The sequence below is a fragment of the Zea mays genome, chromosome 5 (assembly GCF_902167145.1).
Source record: "Zea mays cultivar B73 chromosome 5, Zm-B73-REFERENCE-NAM-5.0, whole genome shotgun sequence".
In the NCBI taxonomy this organism is placed as follows: Eukaryota; Viridiplantae; Streptophyta; class Magnoliopsida; order Poales; family Poaceae; genus Zea; species Zea mays.
The window spans coordinates 114,424,464-114,429,970 of record NC_050100.1 but is presented as its reverse complement, the minus strand read 5'-3'; the positions used below and the strand labels follow the sequence as shown (position 1 = coordinate 114,429,970).

General features: G+C 40.1%; 1 pseudogene; it reads right to left on the bottom strand.

The window, feature by feature from the left end:
• Positions 1–2,813: 2,813 nt before the first annotated feature.
• LOC103626796 (WD repeat-containing protein 70-like) lies at positions 2,814–4,917 on the bottom strand (annotated as a pseudogene).
• Between the last annotated feature and the right edge of the window lie 590 nt (positions 4,918–5,507).

Sequence of the window (5,507 nt, the reverse complement as noted above, 5' to 3'; positions counted from 1 at the left end):
CAAGCCAATAATCAAATTATTTGTCAACTATTTAACTAAACAATTTAAAGGTTAAACTATGAAGTTGTTTTATTTCACTTCTGCATCAGTTGTCCTATTAAACATGAAACCAACAATGCTGCTTCTAATGTAGGGCAAGTATAATTAAGTGGTACTTCAACCCAGATACCCTATTAACTAATGTGTACTACAATAGGTATGTAAAAAAGGATAACAGACTTCCTTGCTATGCACATCTAATATTCATTTTTAACACTTATATCATGTTTCCTAAACTATATATTCACAGTTACCTACATGTTCAATTTTTTCCATCATATTATTGCTAACATTGACATGCTAATTCCCCCTTCCTAACATATAGTTTTTTTTCAAGTTTCCCCATCATACTACTGCTAACATTGACATACTAATTAAAATACATAAAACTACTCAATTTTACATTGTATAAATGATACACCAACATCTTTAGTACCAAACAAAGAACCTAACCGCAATTAACATTTTTTATGTCTCACAGGATTCTATTTTGTGTGCCTACAAAGCTTACCCATGCTGGCAAAAGCAATCTACTTTCGTGTACGTACACCCAACCTCCTACAACAAACAACATGCCTTGTTTTATGTATGTTGCTGCACCTCGTATCATAAAACGCATAATTCCTTTTTAATGAATATTACACTGTATGTTTACGTTACAACCAAACTTCATGTATGATACATGTCTTATCAAACTACTCTCAAGTTTGTGTTAAGTGTGCTACAACATTTATCTACTCTACAACCAAAATTACTTGCTTAATCACCATCGTAGCATACTATTCACCACAATATCGCTCTATACATACATACCCAGGTTCACTCCGCCACGCGCGCTTATGCGCGCTGAATACACTAGTCTTTCTACAAATGGCCTCGCTCGGTTAGCCTTTCACTACAGGAAACTGGTTAAAGAACGTGGGTGAAAAACCGTCGAACTTAATGTAATAAGCCGTCGAACTTACCGTAAGAACGTGGGTTTACCAACGAATATAGCCGACGGCGATTTTTGGACGAACTTAGAGAAGTAAGTTCGACGGCCCCGTCGAACTTAACATTAAGAACGTGGGTACCGTCGAACTTAACAATAAGAACGTGGGTACCGTCGAACTTAACATTAAGAACGTGCGTTTTTAAGTTCGACGGGGGCCGTCGAATTTTTTCCCATAAGTTCGACGGCACCCACGTTCTTAAGGTTAAGTTCGACGGGGCCACGTGGCCGTTGAACTTATGTGTTCTGCGGGGTCTGTGCGGACTGCACAGTAAGAACGACGGTACCCACGTTCTTAAGTTTAAGAACGTGGGTACCCACGTTCTTAATCCTTTTCCAGAAAAAATAAAAAATACAAAAAATGAAAAATTAGACACACATAATATCACATACAATACAGATTTCAAACACATTGATATATGTTCATATCACAAATTCACACAAGTCCAAATATATAAGTTCACAAATTCACATAAGTCCAAATACATAAGTTCACAAATTCACACAAGTTCACATCCATAGTTCATATTTTTAGTTCACAAGTTCAAACACACAAGTTCAAACATTAGCTCCATCGCTCTTGATAAGGACATCAGATTGTTGTTCGAAAGCTCATTCAAATTCCCAGACTTGGTGACTTGCTTAGCACTGTCCATTACATGTCGCAATGTAAGCTGAAAGAAAAAGCTAATTAGTTGGAATAAATGTTTAATAACTTTGTAACTAACTAAATGTACTAGTTTTGTAAACTGAAGTCCTAGTCTAAGGGGCTGGAAAAAATAACTAAAACATTTGGTCGGACTGAAGATTCAATAGTTGACAGCATGTACTAAACTAAATCAGCTTGCCATTTGTGTTTAGGAAAGAAATACCGAATATGCCACCGTCAGAACGCAGTTTAAGGTCTGCCAGATATATCCCATAGCATGGAATGACAGATCCGTTATTCCTCCCGGAACTGCAGAGATTATCTGCACAAACATATCAACGGCTCAGGTGTTGAAGGGTCAACACATAATAATTGCAAGTCAAAATTTCACAGTGATTAGATATTTGGGAGTGAGCAGGTCAATCGGACAATCAACTAGTAGCATGTGTACTAAAAATTATCTGGCAGCAAACACTTGTGATGGAAATCAACTCCTTGTTCCTCATGTTTTTCTAACATAGGAATATGACATACCATCAACATAAGAGCAACCCAAACTTGAGTACCATGCTGCTTCTTGAAAAAATAAGTTTCCCCAGAAGCAGTCAGGACATTGGCGACATTCTTCAATATAGTCAGCATGGCAACATTAATGTACTTCAAACTCAAAAGTAAAGAAAATATTTAGGAATAAAGTAAATAAGTTTATAAAAGGCTTCCAATTTTAGTTCGAACATCCTTGCTACAAGTACAAGGTTGAGTGAGAAACTGAGAATCATTCACAACTAATATGGAAAATATTAATAGAAAATGTTCAACAAAACGACCAAAAAAGTTCAGGTTCATCTTTGTACAAGGCACTAAATGACCCTAAATAGAATAGATTCATGAAACAAGCAACACAATTTTCAAAAATTACTAGTTATGTGCCCGTGCATTGCTACAGTTTAAATATATCATATAAATAGATCTTGTTTAAATGAGATAACTGTTAAAACATGTCTAAACCTTCATTAGACCAACTGTCAAAACAAACCAATTTATTTTAAAAATCCTTGAAATTAAAACAACCAAAGCCAACTTTAGAAAAAAATGTGGTGGCACATCTCGACGTTTTGATACAAGTGCACAAGCCTATCCACAAGACATGACGCCGTGAGAACTACCCTGCAAGCAGCAACCAACCAGTGAAATGACGCTCCAAATCTGTCCTGAGCGTGAGCGGTGGTCTTCAGATCAGAATGATGCTGCTACCGAAGTACTCATTTCAGCTTCAGTTCTGCATACACACGTAGACAACAATATAGGGTGACTTGTTGAATATACCTACATTCTATCTCATCTCCCTACATACTTCAGTTTGACACATCATTCAAGATTTACATTATACTCAAAATGTGATTTCTGTACATAAAGGATTCCTATCAGTCCAGAACTACAATGCAACATGATATTATAGGAGAACCAGACCTTTGTACCGAAGAAGAAACCATTTCTGTCAGTTAGGATTTATCTGCATTGTCGTGCTCGTCTGAAAACTCACATTGCTTCCGATAATGGAAATAAAGGAACTGAAGAATAATTTGTGCAACATGTTAGGCATTGTTCGGTTGCATAGGAATAAGAGGGGATTAAGGTAGATTAAATGACTCTTATTCAAAATTGAATAGAATCCCCTCCAATCCTCCTCAATTGACCTCTAACCGAATGAGCCCTTAAGGTGTCCACTAAAAGTAAATTAGCAATATAATCTGTGAATGTTTTCTCAGCATGAATATCTAGTCTGCTATCCCATCCAGCTTTTATGGTCCAGACCAATGGAGATATAGTATGCAGGTCAGAGAACATTGCAAGAAACAATTTGATATAAATAAAGTGATAGCGGAACATAGGAACTCTACATAAAATATATACATGTATAGAACCATCTCCTATGCCACCTACAATTCGTTTTCATTCATGGTCCCATGCACCTAATGTAACAAGAATCCACATTGGTCCTTCATAAAGTAATAATTAACAAGATTCAGCTAGCTATAGTTCTGATGATAAAAGATTTGATATATGGAATATCAAATGAAGAATTTTGTGGTACTAAAGTAAACCAATAACAATGCCTTCCAAGGGTCACCCGATATTATTTTAGAAAACAATTCATTAATGCCGGGCAAATAGAAATAATAGATCAAAATACCTGCTTCTTTTTAAAGTCATACACATCCTAGAGACGTATGGAGCCATCTTCAGATGATGTCAAAATGGTCTCTTTTGACTTTGGATTACACTCACCACCTGTAAGCTAAGAGATGTGACCTTTTGTATTCTTCAGATCACGAATATACATATCACCCTTGACAAACTCGTGTAGTGTAAGCCCATCCCTATCATAAATCTGACTTAAAGCATAATTATCGACAACAAGTTTTCACCTCTGAAGTAATGGAAAATATGAAAGGTTACAAGAGCAGAATACCTTAGCCTGAGCTGAACCGGTAACACATAAGAATCAATCGGACGTTGGACTCCAGCTTAGGCTACAAACTTGGTGGCCCTCAAAGCTATCAGAGAGCAATTTGATAGCTTTGAATTCATACCATAAATATGTAATATCCCCTTACATCCATAATTATCCGAATGGCCTTTGAATTCATACCCTGGAAGTCGTACATATGCATATAATCATAGCTATCAGAGAGCACTCTGGATCCTGTATGGTCAACAGCAAGGGCAGAGACAACATGGAAAATAGTATCATTATGAACCAGTAAAATGGATGTATTAGAATCTGTAGCAACAATATGATTTAAATGTCTAACAAGTTAACAATTTGATGAAATATGTTTCTCCAACTATATAATCGAGTAGCCTATAAGCAATCAATTTCAATTACTTGACTTTTAAGCATTGTATGTCCAAAACCAACTTTACCATCAATCGCACAGATTTTAAGATCTAAATCAAGATAAAACAAATGTTGATGTTCATTTGCAATTTCATTGTACATTTTTAACAAGACATAGCCAAACTGGATTAGAGCTTGGGAGGATTGAAGCAGCCACAGATGCCTTACATGTCGTGGACCACATCCTTGTCCTCTCCAGTGGTAAGGACTGGCCATGTCACCTAGCTTCATGATGAGTGTGACCTAGGCGCCAGTGCCCCCATCCTCGCCGGCCACCACGGTCATCTCCGCCTCCTCCACTGGAAAGTCTATGAAGCAGCACACGGATGTCCACATCTAACTTCATGAGAGGGAGAAGAGATGGGGCGTGAGGGTGGTGAGGACGTGCCACAGGCCGCGGCGACAAGCGGAGCGGGCGCGGTTGAGCGGGGCGGGATCACCAAATCCTCTAGCCATTGGATGCGGAACAGGGCGACGGGGGAGGGAGCAGCGAGAGAGGGAGGAAAGAGAGATGGCGCTGTGCAGGTGGCCGAAGAACAGGGAGCCGTCGGGCGGCGGCGGCAGCGCCCCAACGAACACCGCGAAGGCGAGGTCGTGGTTGTCGTAGAGGAAGACATGGCGCTGCGCTGAGTAGCGCGTCGAGAGCGCGAGGAGGAAGTTGAGGACCCTGCGGGTGTGCGGACCGCGGTCGTTGTAGTCGCCGAGGAAGATGACCAGCGCGGTGGCCAAGGCGTTGACGGGGAGTGCGGCCTGGAGGTTGGACCAGAGGCTCTCTAGCTTCGGGATGTAGCCGTGGACGTCGCCCACACAGATCACCGCGAGGGGTGGCGGCGGGGTGCTGGAGGCGGGCAGATAGCGGCGGGCGCGCGGCTGGCATCTAGCTGCGGGCGCTCGCGGTATACAGAGGGAAAGAAAGAGACGCGCGG